This window comes from Capricornis sumatraensis, chromosome 5 (genome assembly GCF_032405125.1).
Source record: "Capricornis sumatraensis isolate serow.1 chromosome 5, serow.2, whole genome shotgun sequence".
In the NCBI taxonomy this organism is placed as follows: Eukaryota; Metazoa; Chordata; class Mammalia; order Artiodactyla; family Bovidae; genus Capricornis; species Capricornis sumatraensis.
The window spans coordinates 98418659-98438045 of NC_091073.1; the positions used below are offsets into that span (position 1 = coordinate 98418659).

At 40.1% G+C, this 19387-nt stretch overlaps 1 protein-coding gene across 3 annotated transcripts in view; it reads right to left on the reverse strand.

The window, feature by feature from the left end:
* The window catches only part of UBE2H (ubiquitin conjugating enzyme E2 H), a 100143-nt gene that overhangs the window by 50414 nt on the left and 30342 nt on the right, over nt 1-19387 (reverse strand). The window contains exon 1 of one of the 3 annotated variants that reach the window (XM_068972328.1): nt 2137-2159. The exons of the other annotated variants lie outside the window; for them this stretch is intronic. The gene's annotated coding sequence lies outside the window, so the exon portion shown is untranslated. Of the gene's footprint in view, nt 1-2136; nt 2160-19387 lie in introns of those variants that run through there. 3 annotated transcript variants of the gene reach the window in all.

Sequence of the window (19387 nt, forward strand, 5' to 3'; positions counted from 1 at the left end):
GATCCTGAGTGCCGTGTGGTGTGGCCCAAAAACAAAAAATTTAGCAAGTGATCTAGTACTTAAGAAAAGAAGGACTTCATATTGAAAGAGAAAAATACTGTGCCAAGATAGACAAATTCTAGAAGAATCAAATTTAAGTGGATTCAAAAGGATGTCTAAGAAAAAGCTAACTGCAATGAAGGAAGATGAGCATGGCTTTTGCATATTCATGACAAATAGCCTCTGGGCAAAATAATTACAGACATGGCTTTGCTTAAATTATAAGAAAAAAACTGGTCATGTGTAATATCAAAGGCTCCTTGTTGAGATGAAAGTTTAAGTTTTTTTAAAAAGTTTTTTAATGTTTGTGTTCTTTGTATTAAGAGGAAGGGAGACTTCTATTCAAAGGAGAAATAATAAAAATAGCAGAAATAAAAGCTACTGAGAACAAGCATAGGGCAAAAAAGATGAAAGGTAGTAAGAGGGAAATATACACACACAATGTATAATACAGTGTGTAATACAATGTCAAGAGGAATCACCAAAACAATATATTTGTGCCTTATCTCTTGAGCTCAGCAGTTTTATTCCTTGTATTTCCCACCCCCCATGAAATATTTATGCTTTCTACATGACTTAATAGAAATCTATAAGCTGGGCTACGGGGAGTATAATGTTAGCATCTATTAAATTCACAAAGACCACAGGCTTAAATTTCTACTGAAAGTTATGCTACACATTTCCCACACACATACTACAAGGCAAACAAAAACCACTCTGAAACTGAATCTGCCTTCAAGAAGCTTAAATTTTAGCAAAAGAACGTAAGATCTGTATAAGTAAATGCAAAAAAAGTTTGCATAAAGTGTATTAGAGTTTAGAGTAGAAAGAGTGCAGCTAGTAGAGAGAGAGAGAGAGATGGTTTGCTATGGAAAAGCAGGACTGCTGCTATACAGTACTACAAAATACAATGATGCCCTTTAAGAAATATACTTCTTTCCTGAAATAGAAATTTCCCATACTCTTAGGCTGAAGAGATTGGCATGTTCTTTTCCTAGTTTCTCTTCCTTCTCTAGCCACGTTTGAGAACTGTCACTGGGCTACCATTCCTTAAGATGGATCTATGGTAGGTTACAAAAATCAGAACCAAAGTTCATGAAATTTTTTTTTAAAAACAGGGTAAGTAATTCTAAGTAGGACATTCTCTAATACATGATTTTTAGCTGTATGTTTTCAGGTTTAAAGCAAGCCAAACAACTCTGGAGGGAAGCGTGTGCTCAGTTGTGTCTGACTCTTTACAACCCCACGGACTGGAGCCCACCAGGCTCCTCAGCCCATGGGATTTTACAGGCAAGAACACTGGAGTGGGTTGCCATTCCTTTCTCCAGGAGATCTTCTCAATTCAAGGACTGAACCCACATCTCTTGTGTCTCCTGCATTGACAGGTGGGTTGTTTACCATTAGTGCTACTTGGGAAGTCCAATGTGTGGTATCAGAGGGGACATGGCTTATTTTAAAATAGTCTCTTCAGGGAATTCCCTGGCAGCCCAGCGGTTAGGTCTCAGTGTTTCCTGTGCAGGGGACACAAGTTTGATCCCCTGGTTGGGGAACTAAGATCCTACAAGGCACATGGTACAGCCAAAATTAAAAAAAATAAAATAAAAACACCTTCTTCAAAGTAAATATGCATTGTCTGGAAGTAAGTAGAGCAAAAAATTTGACAACTTACTATGATATACTGAACACTGAAAGCCTCATTATCTAAGTGGTAGAAAGTAGCATGCATGATTTCTTAAATTTAACAAAGACAGTCCAAAAATTAAGTTAAAAACCAAGCATGTTCATTACCACCCAGCAGTCTATAAATTACACTATCCTTTGGAGTTTTTCTGTGTGTCGGTAATTTTTACTTCTCAAGTTTATGCTTTTACTTAAAGCTTCCATGTCAGACACCAAAGCAAACACTGGCAAGACCTAAGTAAATGTTATTTTTTTTAATGGGAAAATCATTATAACTTAGCTCTTCCCTAGAAGCATTATTCTGCTACTCAGCTCAGTTCAGTCGCTTAGTCATGTCCGACTCTTTGCGAACCCATGAAGTGCAGCACGCCAGGCCTCCCTGTCCATCACCAACTCCCGGAGTTCACTCAGACTCACGTTCATCGAGTCAGTGATGCCATCCAGCCATCTCATCCTCGGTTGTCCCCTTCTCCTCCTGCCCCCGATCCCTCCCAGCATCAGAGTCTTTTCCAATGAGTCAACTCTTCTCATGAAGTGGCCAAAGTACTGGAGTTTCAGCTTTAGCATCATTCCTTCCAAAGAACACCCAGGACTGATCTCCTTTAGAATGGACTAGGTTCCCAAACAATAAAGAAAAAAACTCAAAAGAAAAATTAAGAGTCATATGTTATGGAAAATAATTTTTTTGAGGAGGGTTTTAGAAAAAGGAAGTGCATCAGAAAGACACCTAAGAAATCTAAACCCCACTCCAACTCCACAAAATTTTTTATACAGCAGATTTACAAAGTCAAATAGTCAGAGATGACCCAGATGCAGAAGTGAGAGAAAGCAAAGGGAAATATGGAAAAACAATGATACCATCTTGAGACTAATAAAATACAGTCAAAACAGAAATAAGATTTACATTTTCTAAAAAGCTTTAAAAACTAGAAACTTTTCTAAAAAATGCAAATTCAGGTTAACCACCTAAAAATATTTAGAAGGCTACTGATAAAATTGCAACAGCACTTTAATATACAAATTTTGATGCTTTGCTTTTTTATGGTAACAACACATTGTTCATTATTAACTAAAAATGTATAAATCCATGTACACAAAATAATAATGTATTACCTAATAGTATATTACTCTTAAATAACTCACAAAATTTTTCGTAGTTTGGTTTGTTACAGCTTGATTCACAGCATGTTAAAAATAAATCACTGTCCTTGTGTGATAATGTTCTTACGGTTATTTAAGAAAATATTAGTATTTTTAAGAGGGGCCTACTGATAGATGCAGGTAACAATGTCTGGGATTTGCCCTAAAATATTTCAGAAAGAAGAGAAACAGCTGTGGGAGAAAATACTGATAATTAACAAAATTTCAATTTGGGTAACGGGCATTCATTAAACCTTTAGTTTTGTGTACACCTGAACATCTTAATGAAATTATTTCTTTTAATATCCAATACTTACCATTTTTTTAAAATCAGAAGACTATATATATATTTAACTACACTCTACTTCTGCAAAAAGGGGACACTCACTGTCAAAGAACTAAATCAGCTGGTCAAATGTCCAATTTAAATCTGCAAACTTGGAATACACCTTTGAACTGCAGAGAAAAAAGTAAAAGACTGGCAAGATTCTCAAGTCACAGAACATTCCTGTGACATCAAGTCCACAATGAAATCAAAACCAATGATCTAGATAAATTGGAAAAAAAAAAAAATCTGGGAAAAATTTTAGAGATAGGGCACATTGAAAGATTGCTATTGTTGTAGTTTAGTCACTAAGTTGTATCTGAATCTTTGACCCCATGGACTGTAGCCTGGCAGACTCCTCTGTCTATGGGATTTCCCAGCCAAGAATACTAGAGTGGGTTGCCATTTCCTTCTCCAGGGGATCTTCCCGACCCAAGGATTGAATCCACATCTTCTGCTTGGCAGGCACTGAAAGATACCAGCAGTTAATTGCAATCTCCAGTTCTCCTGTCCTCAGTATGGAGGTGCATGAAACCATGCTCCCCACGCCACGGAAGCAAACAGAAAGAACCCTGTCATTCCAAAGGCATACTACCTAATCACAGCAGGCCAGAAAAGAAACATGGGAATCTCGGCCTGACAGATGACAGCAGTACCTGAAAATGTCAGGGTCACAGGCAATGTATGATTTCCCCAGAGATGATCAAGAAACATGAGTGGTCATCTGCAAAATCTTAATGGAAACATCTATTTAAAACACACTCTACCCTCTTTTCTGCGATGCACGCTACTTCACCAAGCCATCCACAGTGCAGGGCAATGCACATCATGAAGCAACTTCTCAGTGAGAAGCTAATACGGATTTACGGCATATCTATGCAGTGTATTTGTATTCATATTTCCAGCATTCTTCTCTTCTCAGAAAATCCTTGACAACCTACTTCCTCTGTTGGTTTTAAATGTAGCAGAGCAGTTTTTACCCTAACACCTGACATATAGCTACAATGCCAATCAATGAAAATAAAATTATGTGTTTGATAATCAAGGCATATTCATTCACAGTAAGCAGTTACATTTTAAAGGAAATATTTTCTCTGCACTCTACAAGTGACATATAGTATATTACAACTGCAAAGTGATGTGCAAAAATTAATAAATACTGAGCAGTGGTACCCATTCAGGAGATGAAGATTATGGTCAAGTGAAAAACAACGGATCACAGAAATGAGAAGGAGAAGATCTTAGGTATCAATGTACAGTCAGTCATCCTCTTAAAAAGAAAAAAAGAACAGTCAACACATCTTGAGGTCATGGAGCCACAGATGGAAAGACCTAGATGTGCAACCCAGGCCATGGCTCTTCTTCCTTCCCTCTCGGCACTGGCTAATTACGGGCTTGTGTCTCTGGAGACCAGTTTTCCCCCATCATAATTTTATGACTTCAATAATCTCAAGGAAAATTTCTTAAGGCAAGCTCTTTAAAATGAAAACAAATGCCTGTAAACCCAGATGAAAGAGGGGAAGATAACTGGCTTGCTCTTACAAATCACTGCTCCACAGCCCTGGTCTCAGGGCCTCCTCACCCCATGGTTCTTTCCCAGATCATGAATGACCAATACCTGCCATTCCCTTTACTTCACCACATTCACTGGGCAAAGAGGGTGTCAAGTGTTAACAACAACCTTGATTTCATAAAAATTGTAAGTTGGAAGTGAGCAGCACAGACTCAGGCTTTTTAAAGCAATATATGAACAAAGGAATAAGTAACAGGTTCAAGACCATTGTCAAAATTTTACACTGAAAAGGCAGAACTACAGATAAATACACTGGACAGGACACTAAATTAAAGCGCAATCCACCATGTAGAGAACTCTGCATTCCAAAACAAATGAATGTGCCTTCATTCAGTGGAGCCCAGCCTCCATTACCCATTTGGAAGACTTATGAGAGGTAATAGCTCTGTGGGAAATTTAATAAAGGCCTGGATAAAGTATGGGGGAAGAAAAGGATTAAAAAGTAATCTAAAGTGATATAGAAAATAACATTGTCTTCTCGACTGAAATTCTGCTTAAAAACTATAGTATATAAAAGGGTATTGAGTAGGCAAATGTCCTATGTGATATGATCAAGTAGCTGTTACAAGCTGCCTTCATTTATTACCTTTATACATAATTAAAATGAAAAAAACTTGGATAAAAAATTTCAACAGAAACTGGACTGTTGCTTTAAAAAAAAGTCCTTACTGAAAAAAAGCAAAAGAAACTTTAAAATGGTTGTGGGGGTGGGTTGGGGGGAACAGCTTTTAGAGAAAAAACCTACCATAAGAAAATAACCCCAATATGATTGAACAGTAGAAAACCCTGGAAAGTCAAGAGATGTGAGGTGAAACTGAACTGTAAACTAGGTATGCAATGTGATACAACCACAAGGGAGGCTGCAGCTATTTAAAGCAGCATATAAGTAACAGGTGACAGAGCTGAGAAAGGAAGCTTTCCTCCCATGCTAGTGAGCTTGCTAGCTTGAGACCAACAGAAATGGTTAGTGAATAGTAAGAAATGGGTTGTTGGGTACAGTGAAGAGACATGGGAATGATAAGTAAGTGATATGGAAGCTAGCTTAATAATAATTTAAACAGAAGTTTGACGTTTAAATATATACAAACAGTAAATAGAATAAAGGCTGTATTGCTATGAGTTATTGCTAGGAAATTTTAAAAAATCAAGGTTCTCACAAGGATTACTTCCTGAATAATTAAACAATGTGGAAAAAAATAAAGTTATTTAGCAAAACAAGAAAAAATAAACCCAGACATACACAACAGTGGGTGTATATATAGTAAGAAAACCTGGTACTGAAAAGGTGACAAAACTATTAGGTTTCCCGCTCCCATGTTTATACCACGGGGACAAGGAAGATTGATAGGCTCAGATGCCACTGAGCGAGACAGTTTTCTGGGCCCACAATCATAGAGCAGAGTGCAGCTCTGAGAACACCTTACGGTATGACTAAATAATCTCTTACAGTGGAGTACTGAGTTTTAGGCTTTTAAAAAATTGTCTTTTAAAATGTGACGGGGGCATAAAGCAGCGTTCCCATTCCTCTCTCTAATCCCACTTGCCCAGATATTACTACTGTTTATATTAATGCTTATATTAATGTGTGTATATACACACATTAACATCATCATGTACACCCAGACACACAGGTGTAAACTCTTCTGTAAACACCTTTCTTTGGGTTATTCACAGAGAACATCTTTATTAATACATATAGACCTAAGGTCCCTTAGAAAAATGCCTGTGAAATATCCCTGTACTATAAATTAAATAACTAAGCATCCATTAGTGAACAGTAGGTTGTTGCTAGTATTTTGCTATTGCAATGTTATAATGAACATCTCAGTACATGAATCTTGCTGTACTTTTGATGGTGCCTAAATGTCCTTCAAGAAAGGTTGCATACAATCATTTTATAACACTGTCATATGAGCCAACCTGTTTTCCTGATACTCTCACCAGAATTGGCACTCAAGCTTTTAAAGTGAAACAAAGTTAATCTTTAAAACTATCCCAACTGCCATCTCGCTTCAAACTGGCCAGTGCTCTTTCTCTGTGCGGCCCTGGCTGGGTCACCCAGAGGAAAAGGATCCCACCATGTTGGACAAAAAAAGCTGAAAACAAGGCAAGTTTAGTCTGACATCATCACTCAGTTAAACGACTGGAGTAGTATCTTACTTATTTCTGTAAATACTTAAATCATTTATATTTTCACTTATCCCCTCAAGTAGAATGTTAACTTCTTATTTCTTGGGTGCTTCTGATATTTTAAATAGCTCCCCTTAGACCAAACTACTTTTGCTGTTACAGCATACAAAATAATGAATTCTCACAAAAGAATTACAGAACTGAATTCCTCAACAACAGATATTCAACATTTAAAGAACTGTTAGTCTCCAACTTACTAAAAGACACAGTTTACCCCTGACTACAGAAAACAAAAGAAAGATCTCGTAATAATGGGCATATAAATATTATTCACTGCTAAGCCAAATTATCAATAACCTCAGATATGCAGGTGACACCACCCTTATGGCAAAAAAGTGAAGAACTAAAGAGCCTCTTGATGAAAGTGAAAGAGGAGAGTGAAAAAGTTGGCTTAAAGCTCAACATTCAGAAAACTAAGATCACGGCATCTGGTCCCATCACTTCATGGCAAATAGATGGGGAAACAGTGGAAACAGTGTCAGACTTTACTTTTTGGGGCTCCAAAATCACTGCAGTTGGTGACTCCAGCCATGAAATTAAAAGCAGCTTACCCTTTGGAAGGAAAGTTATGACCAACCTAGATAGCATATTAAAAAGCAGAGACATTACTTTCCCAACCAAGGTCCATCTAGTCAAGGCTATGGTTTTTCCAGTAGTCATGTATGGATGTGAGAGTTGGACTATAAAGAAAGCTGAGCACCAAAGAATTGTTGCTTTTGTTGGAGAAGACTCTTGAGAGTCCCTTGGACTGCAAGGAGATCCAACCAGTCCATCCTAAAGGAGATCAGTCTTGGGTGTTCATTGGAAGGACTGATGTTGAAGCTGAAACTCCAATACTTTGGCCACCTGATGCGAAGAAGCTGACTCATTTGAAAAGACCCTGATGCTGGGAAAGATTGAGGGCAGGAGGAGAAGGGGACGACAGAAGATGAGATGGTTGGATGGCATCACCGACTCGATGGACATGGGTTTGGGTGGACTCCAGGAGTTGGTTAATGACAGGGAGGCCTGGTGTGCTGAGGTTCATGGGGCTGCAAACAGTCGGACATGACTGAGCGACTGAACTGAATTGAAGCCACACAGTAAAGATTTTTCCTTTTCAGGATTTTTTTTTTTTCCCAAAGAAATAATCACCACCCTAAAAAAACTAAGCAAACAAAGAAATAAATGTATCTAACATTATTTGTCCTTCAACTGTGACAGATTGTCTCTTGATGCTTAAACCCATCAAGATGAGTATCTGAGTATCTGCATTTGAATGTCTTCCCTCAAAAACTTACCTTCCCCACTCTTCAGGCTTGATCAGGTGGCATATGTTCCCCAAGTATACGCTGGCCAAGAGAGCCAAGGAAGGTGACTCATGAATATTCCAGCTGACAGAAAGGAAGCCGCCCAGGGATCAATACTTGACTACTCTGCTGAGTGTAATGAACAATTTTTCTGTTAAAACCACTACGATCACTTTAACAGCAAGAGACAATATCCAGCATCGGCATTACTCAGACAGTAAAATCAAGGGCTGCATAGGCACGGGCTGGAGACTGACAGAATTCGTACCAATCCCTGCCACTCAGTTTCACCACATCCCTGGGTTGCAGAGTTCCGGTTCCCCAAAGGAATAGGGCTCTTTTCCAGGAATAGAGATCTCACAATAATACTGTCTGGAATTCTAGTGGTTAGAGAGTGGGCTCATTAGTGTGAATCTCGAGATGCCACATGGGTCTTGGGCAGGCCACTTAACCTCTCCATGCCTTCATTTCCCTCAATGCACAAAGGAGGCAACAGCAAATATATTGTAGGATTAAGGTTAAGGCTCAGTATTTCCTATTATCATGAATACTTCCAAGACAGTAACCTCAGATTTAACAAGGTACATCTATTCATCTAATCTACCTTAGTTATTAACCTACAAAGCTGAAATTACAGCTCTTCAATCTTGAGAAGAGTTAAGCACATAATGACTTTTTACCTTTAATATGCCTAGGTCCTTAATAATATTGATGTTAGCAATTGCTAATGAGGGGATAATTAACCTATAATTTGTTCCAAAGATAGCATTCAGCCCAATTTCTATGCTGGTGCAGCCCCTCCCCAATTTAAGAAATTGCTACTTCGCCTTCAGTCACAAATATTAACAGCTAGCCCTTTCAACACTTAACAATGCCCTAAGCACCATTCTAAGCCTTTTGTACTGACTTACAACCCTCACAACAGCCCAGGGAGACACGCTGTTATTACAAAGACAGGCCAAGTTACCCTCTCAGGCTACGCAGCCAGCAAGTTGTAGAGCTGGGGCTGAAACCCAGGCAGCCTAGTTCAAGTCAGTACCCTTAGCCACTCAACACTGTCTATATAGACCAGAGCTTTGGGAGAAGGGTGGAATATGCTCCGTCTTGTCTTGATTTAGGAAGATTAACTCCAGCGAGGCTGCAGAGCTGTCTGGGAGCCAGTGATGGGAAGGCCAGCTGGGATCTGATCAGCAAGAACAGGGAGGAGCTGACAGGGAGCAGGAAGACAGAGAGGAAGCCAGTTTCTAAGAGATTACTAAGAGCTGAATGAACTTTATGACAAATTATATGTGAGGGAAGAGAAGACTTGGTGCTGAAATAGTAGGTGGACCAGCAGAAAATAATGATGGTCAGTAACACTAAGTGAAAATTTCTCAATGATACAGAAGGCTAAACTGGCTGTATTACAGGTTCCTAGGGAGATAAATTTAGGCATAAAAAGGAACTTCTTATGAGTGTCTGGCCAACTGTAAGCTATGTTTCACACATAAGACTGAAATTCTCAGTTCTCTTCCAATCATTATTTGTGAAAATTATCTTTCCAGAAAAGAATACACAAAAAGAACATCTAGAATCACAAGTTCTAACAAATAATGATGGATCCAGTTGCAAACAAATCTTAACCTGTGTGAATCACCGTATCAACCGTTGTCTTATTTTACTCATCTGAACCCATAATATAACCGACACATTCATGCCCTACTCTGCCTCCCTTTCGAGCTATGCTGGTCTTTCATTTCCCTGCAATACAAGCTCTTGCCCTTCTCAGCGCCTCTGCAATGGCTGCTTCTGGCTAGCCTTGCCTTCCCTGTTTCTACAGATAGCTTGCTTCTTCTTATCCTTTATGTTGTGTCTTAAATGCCACTCCCTCACTAATCTTTCTCATCACTTGGAGTATATACCCCAACAGACCCCCAACTATTCTTTACTTCAGCCTAAGGTCTGTCTCCTTCTAGGTCTTACTATAGTACTATTTTGTCTAATCTCATTCTCCCTAACCTCCAGAAAATGTAAGTTCCAAGATGGCAGGGAACCTAGTATCTGACTTATTCTTTGTCTGGAGTATGGTGGGTGCTCAATAAACACTGGTTAAAGTAAATAAAGTGAGTGCCAGGCACCATGGCTACAGAGTGGGATATGCTCTCAGAGAGCTCAAGTTCTTGTGGGGAAATAGGCAACCAACTGCCAAGCAGTGAAATAAGTGAGTGTTATGCTAAGGGTTACCCAGAAGTGCTACAGAGGAGTATAGAGGATGCTCTAAAGTCAGGAGGGTGGGGAATGGAGAGGGTGTTTTCAGGAGGTAATGATGCCAGCTGAACCCTAGGGGAGATGGGCCTTTTCTCTTGGCAGCTACAATGAAGTTTTCTCTCAACGTAAGAAATAAGAAGGCCCTCAAAGTTCAACTCAAGATCAACACATAATGGCTAATGAGAGAGAGGCACAAGCCATCTGAAACAGAAAGCCTGGTTTGCTGCAAACAAGATTCAAGCAGAGCCAGAAAGAACGTACTTATATATGTAAAGAAACATTCAGTGACTTCCCTGGGGGTCCGGTGGCTAAAACTCCTCACTCCCAATGCTGGGGGGCCCAGTTCAACCACTGGTCTAGGAACTAGATCTCTCACATGCTGCAACTAAGACCCAGCAAGGCCAAATAAATAAGTAAATATTTTTTTAAAAAAGAAAGAAAGAAACAAGGTATTTAACAACAAGGGTCTGCTCTGCAAGCACTGAAGAACAATGGAAAAGGGAAAGGCTGGCAGGGGCCACTGAACTAAGTGGGCAGGAGAGGAGGACCTTTTGCTCACGGATGAGTTTTTTGGTCACAAAGGATCTCCCTGTTTGTTATGAGACGGACGGTAGCATCATTTGATCATGACAAGCCATTAAATACTTGATTCATCGCATCACTTTTGTTCTGATTCCTTCTCAGATAACATTCTAATTATGGTATGGGCTTCTAGCTATGTCTAGGAGAGAATACACTGAAAATTATATACTAGCTTTCCAATTTCAGACTCACGAGTTTGGTTAGTCTGAGGCCAGGGAAATGGATCTGCTCTTAGTTCACCCCCCAATTAAAAACTCTCCCAACAAAGCATGAGGTTAGCCTATCTTCAAACAGAGTTAAGGAAAAGGATTTAAGGAAAATGTTTGAGGTGGATCTGACTGATAGGGAAGGTGAGGGAAAAGGGACATGCCAAGGATGAGTCCAAGGTTTTAGGCTTCAGTTATAAGACTTACAGACGATGTACCACTGAGGACATGTTGAATCTGTAGTCTCTGAAGGGTAGGTAACTGGAGATGTCCAGTAGGCATTTGGCTATCCAAGACTGGAACTCCAGAGACACGAAATTTTTTAAATTTGGAGACATCTGTATTTGAGCAATCATAGATGAAAGCACCCAAGAAAGGCATGCCAACTACCAAAAGATGAGGAACCTGAATACATCCATTATTTAAAGGATGGAAGAAAAGATATCTGCAAGGTAGGCTGTGAAACGGAGAAAGGCACCTATAATTGTCCTAAATATTTGTTAGGTTATCTTTCAATGTCAGATTTCAACAAGCACATCTGCAATTTTTTTTTTTTTTAAAACAGAGAAAGGAAAACAAATTGCTTATAGTAAAGTCGCTAAAAAAGACACAAAAGTTCTTTCAGAATACCATAATATGGCTTCCTGAACAGGAAGGAAATCAATGAGATACACCCTACTGACTTCTTACTAGGACTTGAGAAAGTGAAATAAGGCTGGTTGAAAGGAACAAAGGCTTTTCTTTTGGGACCTACTTTAAATGTTTAAGTCTTGCCAAGAGTTCAAAGTCCATGATGCTAACCACCTTTGGATGAATGTGTGAGGCAGAGATAAAAGTGCCAATGTGCATCTTAATGACTAACACTGGTTTGGAGAAACTTGACTGTCCATTTATACATTTTTTTTCACTGTGACAATCAAACTTTCATCCCCTAAGAGATCTGTAATACAGCACAGTACTACTCACCCCAGCAGTGTCACTGAGCTGGTGACTGATTTTGAAGAGCCACTGAAAATTTTACTGTCAACAAGAACAATTTATTGTCTTTTTTTTTTTTTAAGCAAAGCCATGTGCTTAAATTTGAGCTGTACAACATTTTCTACCCTATTGCAGTTAACAAGTTTGCTAGACAAGACCAAATTACTTCATAAAAAACCTGAGATTTCAATATAGACTACAGAGTTAAAAGGCCGAACAGCAGTACACTCAGTCAGATGAGGGCATAATTACTCAAGACCTGATTGTGTAAGAAGAAAATGGGGACTAAGCCAGATTTACGGAAAGGCAAGACAGTCAAGAAAAGAGGCAAAGTGAAGTTACAGCAGTGCTACAAGCAGAGTACAGATATAAGCAACAGGATGGATGCAGGAACTGTGCCAGGAATCAGCTGAACAGGTTTTGTTTGGTTCTGGTTTTTTTTTTGAATAAGAGATTCATGTAGTTGAGCCGTAATAACCAAGGCTGGAGAAGCCACCGAGCGGCAAGACAGCTGAGCACAAGGCCATGGAGTTCTGTCCTTCATCCTATGGACAGTATATGGCCAGTGGTTTTATGCACAGATGGGTGGTGGATGCAGAGCAAGATTTTTGGAAAAATCAGGGTGGTGGATGCAAAGCAAGATTTTTGGAAAAATCAATCTGGCAACAGCATGCAGAAGAGGCAGAAGGTAACAAGACTGTGGTGTGTTATACATTATGGCAACCCACTCCAGAACTCTTGCTTGAAAAATTCCATGGACTGAGGAGCCTGGTAGGCTACAGTCCACAGGGTCACAAAGAGTCGGACACGACTGAGCGAATTCACCAGCTCGCTAGCTATACATTTGTCAAAACTCACCAAATCTACACTTTAAATTGCCAAATTTTATTGTATTTATTAATACATTATACATCCCCAATGCTAATTTTTGGAAAGCAAAGGACAATCGCCAAGTCAGGAATGAGACAAGCATTAAAAGTACAGGCTGTAAAACTCCAAACGTTTAGTGACTGAGGTGAATTCAGCAGTGTGCTGAAGCCTGCTGATCACATGCATCTCTTCCCAAGTTCAGTGACCTCCCATCTGTAGTCTAAAATCAGGCATGGTGGAGTACTTAGACCTCAAAAATCAGTAACTGCTACAAATAAGGGCTTTATCCCCCCATGGGTGGTTGTTCAGCATTCACCAGCACACCACTGTGTCAATTCTACACAAGGTCTCGTATGAATATGGCGCTAAATGAAGAGTCCCTCGACACTTTTGTCTAATTCAAAATAATCACATTGTTCTGAAGCACCATTTCTTAATCTTACCATCGACAGATGGTTACCAAAAAAGTGTTAAGATTTTAAGAGCCTAACATTTATTTAGTTCCAAGAACTAAAGCATGCCTATGAGTAAGACAGAAACCTTTGTCTGCATCTCTCAATCAAGGTTTTATAGCTATTATGTGGTTCCCCTGGGACTAACACCAATTGATGATGATAATACACAAAAAATTCCAGCATTCACTCCAATATAGTAGAGGCTAATTGCATGGGTCTATTATTGGAATATGCTTTCCAAGTTCAAACTAGTTGCATTTCAATAGAGTTCAGAGGGTTTTCTGGGGAAACCCTACTGTGAAAAGATGAACTTTGTCTTAACAACTTTAGTTTCAAAAACTATTCACTTATAGATGCCTATTTCACATCTCTGAAGCAAAATGGCTCATTTGTTATGTAGATTACTGAGCAGTCACTTAGGAATAAAGAGATTTTTTTCTTTAGAGGCTCCAGCTAACTATCTGCATAGACTCACATTCAAAATGAGCAAAGTGTACTCTAAATATGACAGCAAATAATTGTTTGAACCTTTCTGATTTAACTGCAGAAAGTACAAACATGCACCTCCTTCCTATTTTCCAACCCACCTTCCAGGGGCCAACCTGGAGTTCCTCCCAAGAAAGGCTGCCTTTCTATAGAGCCCCTAGTGAAAGTGAAAGTCGTTCAGTCGTGTCTGACTCTTTGCAACCCCATGGACTATACAGTCCATGGTATTCTCCAGGCCGGAATATTGGAGTGGGTAGCCTTTCCCTTCTTCAGGGGATCTTCCCAACCCAGGTCTCCCAAATTGCAGACGGATTCTTTACCAGCTGAGCCACAAGGGAAGCCCAAGAATACTGGAGTGGGTAGCCGATCCCTTCTCCGGCAGATCTTCCCGACCCAGGAATCAAACTGGGGTCTCCTGCATTGCAGGCAGATTCTTTACCAACTGAGCAATAAGGGAAGCCCCATAGAGCCCCTAGGTCACCTGCAAAGCTAAGCAATCAGGGTCCACAAAGAGGTGGGGTACAACAAAGAACAAAGGATGATGTTCACCACAGCAGGCAAGCCCTTAGCGAACAGACAAGTTTTGTTTCAAAAGTTCTTTAGTTCATTACTTAAAACTCAGAATGTTAATGTCTCACAAATAAAAGCCAATTAAACTCATCTTTATTTTCTTGGGCTCCAAAATCACTGCAGATGGTGACTGCAGCCATGAAATCGAAAAGATGCTTGCTCCTTGGAAGAAAAGCTATGACCAATCTAGACAGCATATTAAAAAGCAGCGACGTTATTTTGCCAACAAAGGTCCATTCAGTCAAAGCTATGGTTTTTCTAGTAGTCATGTACAGATGTGAGCGCTGGACTATAAAGAAAGCTGAGCATTAAAGAATTGATGCTTTTTTTGTTTATTTTTTGTTTTTATCTTTATTTTTAAAATTATTTACTTTACAATATTGTATTGGTTTTGCCATACATTGACTTGAATCCGCCATGGGTGTACATGTGTTACCCCCTCCTGAACCCCACTCCCTCCTCCCTCCCCTTCCCATCCCTCTGGGTCATCCCAGTGCACCAGCCCCGAGCACCTGTATCATGCATCGAACTGAACTGGCGATTCGTTTCACATATGATAATTCACATGTTTCAGTGCCATTCTCCCAAATCATCCCACCCTTGCCCTCTCCCACAGAGTCCAAAAGATTGTTCACTATATCTCTGTCTTGCATACAAGGTTATCGTTACCTTCTTTCTAAATTCCATATATATGCGTTAGTATACTGTGGGGTGTTTTTCTTTCTGGCTTACTTCACTCCATGTAATAGGCTCCAGTTTCATCCACCTCATTAGAACTGATTCAAATGTATTCTTTTTAATGGCTGAGTAATATTCCATTGTGTATATGTACCACAGCTTTCTTATCCATTCGTCTGCTGATGGACATCTAGGTTGCTTCCATGTCCTGGCTATTATAAACAGTGCTGTGATGAACACTGGGGTACATGTGTCTCTTTCGATTCTGGCTTCCTCAATGTGTATGCCCAGCAGTGGGATTGCTGGGTCATATGGCAGTTCTATTTCCAGTTTTTTAAGGAATCTCCACACTGCTCTCCATAGTGGCTGTACTAGTTTGCATTCCCACCAACAGTGTAAAGAGGGTTCCCTTTTCTCCATACAACAATTGATGCTTTTGAACTGTGGTGTTGGAGAAGACTCTTGAGAGTCTCATGGACTGCAAGGAGATCCAACCAGTCCATCTTAAAGGAAACCAGTCCTGAATATTCATTGAAAGGACTGATGCTGAAGCTGAAATTCTAATACTCTAGCCACCTGATGCAAAGAACTGACTCATTGGAAAAGACCCTGATGCTGGGAAAGATTGAAGGTGGGAGGAGAAGGAGACAATAGAGGATGAGATGGATGGATGGCATCACTGACTTGATGGACATGAGTGAGTAAGCTCCGGGAGACGATGATGGACAGGGAAGCCTGGCATGCTACAGTCCATGGGGTCACAAAGAGTCAGACACAACTGAGCGACTGAACTGAGCTGAAACTCATCTCTGAAGTATATTATTTTACTTCAAATTGTTAATCCTCATCTATACCAACATTTCTATTAGAAAGTACACATGCATCCATACTAAGATGCTAACATCATTATTTGAACCTCACTGTATCTAGAGCCCCTCTCTCAGAAGGGAAGTAGGATATAGAATCATCATCATGAAGAACTCTGAAATGGAAGGAGCAGGGAGAAAACATCAGGTGGGAGAAATAACAATTACCAGGATACTACCATCCCCTGCCCCTACTGATAACTGGGTGGGGACAGTGGGTGGCAGGAATTCATCAGAGTGTGCCCACACTCCTTGAAGCTCCACTGCTCTAGGGAGTGAGCTGCCAGGCCATGAAGAGCATACAAGGGGATGGTTCTAAGCCCCAGGCCTGTTCACTGAGCATTCTTTGTACCACAGACCCTAGCCAAAACTTTCCTTTTGACACTCTCCTTAGGCTTTTAATTCCCTTAGAAGAGTAGAAATAAAAACTCCCCAAAAAAGGAAAGAAAAACATACATGTGTCCCTACCTCTTTATTAATGAACATTTACCATTCTTCAAAATGTCCAAGCCCAGGTGTACCAGGTACAGTTCTAGCAGTGGGGGACAAAGGTATAAAAGATTCAGGATCTACTCTCCAAGGAGCAGCGTGAAAGAGGTGGGAGTTGGATATACAAGCACAAACTGATTATAAAGTGGTAACTGCTTGACTGAGGAGAACACAAAGGGTGCTATTAAAATAATGCAGAAGGCAGGAAAGCATCTAAGGCAAATACGGAGATGGGGCATTTGAGGACGAGGCAAGACTTGAGGAGTGCAAATTGACAGCAAAGGACTTCTTAGTAAAGATATAAGAATTCATACACTGGATCATTTTTGAGAGAATATCAAGGAAAAAAATCCTGGGGAAAAAAAAAGATTAGTCATTACAATAAAAATTCAAAGAAAAAGAAAGAATAAACAAAGTTAGCCAAAAGAAGAGAAAGGAACTACATAGATAAGCTAGGAACTGTCCTCTCCAAAGGCTGGTGTCCTGCCAAGTGGGTGCAGCACTGCACCTCAGACTCTCACAGGAGACAGGCAATGCCTCTCTACTGAAATGACCTTTACACCAAGGGCAGGCTTTAGACCACAGGGACTGAAGAACCACCGAGGCTTTTTAAGCAGGAAGTGGTATGATCAGATGTAATACTAGAAACAGGATCTAGCAGCAAAATGAAAGGCAGACCGGAAGGAGACAGAGGCTAGACACAGGGAGCCCTGAAGTGGGGTGATTTGCCATAGTCCAGGGAGATGATGGGAGGCTGAATACAGCAGTGGTGGTACAGATGGGGAGAAGCGAGGGAGTAAAGATTTCAAGGGGGGCAGAATAAACAGGATGAGGGAGGAGTTAAGGGAACATTCCGGTTTCCCACTTGGAAACAGATGACTGACCACACATAAAAAGACTACAGTCTGACTTTGAAGAATACAGTGCTAAAATCAGTACCAGAAATGTTAAGGGGCTTGTTGGGATAGTTGTTCTTGGAGAGAAGTTGGAAGGCAGGCAGCTATGCTAATCTAGAGTTTGGGAAACAATTCAGCTGCAGGTGTGTGCGCGCATGTGCATGGATTTCCCAGGGAAGAACACTGGAGTGGGTTGCCACTTTCTTCCTTAGGGTATCTTCCCAACCCAGGGATCGAACCCATGTCTCCTGCACTGGTATATTCTGTACTGCTGAGCCACCAGAGAAGCCCAATGTGTGTGTATATATGAATCATTTTATGGTAAGGAAAGTTATGTGAAAAGAAGAATGAGGATCAAGCCCACGGGCAAACCAACCTTTAAAAAATTTACATCAACCTTCAAAGAGAGATGTAGGACCAACACAGGGCTTTAAAATGAGACTGAACCAAGCATTTTTGTTTAGTCCAGGTGTCCACAAACCATGAACCATCATCTGTTACTACAAATATAATTTGACTCTACCATGCCAAGCCTATCCACTTATAAATAGCTGATGGCGGCTTCTGTGCTGCAACAGCAGAGTTGAGCAGAGTTGCAAAAAAAGACTGTATGGCTGACAAAGCCTAAAATATTTACTATTTGATTCTTTACAGAGTATTTACTATTTGGCCCATCCCTGTTTTAGTTAATAGCCCTTCAGCAAGAGTCCATCCCTACTTCCTACCTCAGTTTCTCCATTTGAAAAAAGTACATTATGTTTTCAAATGCAGCAAAAACTTCAAAAGCTCATGGAAGTTGTTAATATCAAAGCCTTTCATCAACTAACGTATTTTCAGTTAAAATCAAGGTTTTAAAGTATATAAAAATTTACAACACATAATTTAAGAACACAGTATTTAAACTACAAAGCAATTTACTGATTCCCATGACTACAAAATAAACGGAATCCCAAACTGTACCTTAAATCCAATTCAGGAGGTTACAGCACAGTCTACTCCAGAAAGCATTCACCGCTACAAAAACCTCTGGTAACAGAAGAGACGGTAACAGAAGCAGAATAAAACACCCCCCTCTCCGTCACCACTGCCATCATTTCCAGAACACCTTTCACGTTCAGTCATTATGCTGAGCACTCAGTGCCTGTTTGTCTCTCATTTCAGTGCTACGGTGATGGTACCCATCCATCTTACAGATGAGGAAACTCAGCCTGAGGAATGTTAAAAGCCTTATCTCAGTCACCTAGTGGACAGTGGGTGGAACCGGTAACTAGTGCAGCCACAATCAGAACCAGGTCTGACCTCAGAGGCTCTGGACTTTTCCTAAAATCCATTCTTTTTAGTTTGTTACCCACACCAAGGGAGATAAAATCTGTAAAGGGACAAACGGAACCTGGAAACAACCAGGAACACATACCTATCTGCTTCTCTTACTCTCTTGAAACTCAAAGATCTTAGAACCCAGGTTGGTATCACAGGCATAAGAAGGTGAAATGTATCGATTGCTCTAAGGGGCTATGGCCTTGGAACGACAACCAGGTACGCTTGTTGCCAGAAGACAACGTACTCTGAGTTCCAAACTACCATCTCACAAATGAACTTTTTAAGCAACTCTCTGTGTAAACTGAGGGCAGCCAACACAAGAAATAAAAAGATCTCAGTAAATCAGATATTATAATGTACTCTAAGAAGTAATACAATACACTTAATGGAAAGAACATGGGTGTTCCCTTTAAACTGGTTTGAAATCTTGTTTCAACACCAGCCTCATGACAGTAAACTACTTATCTTTTCTGAGTCCACTCCCTCAGGGAAATAAGACCATCTATTT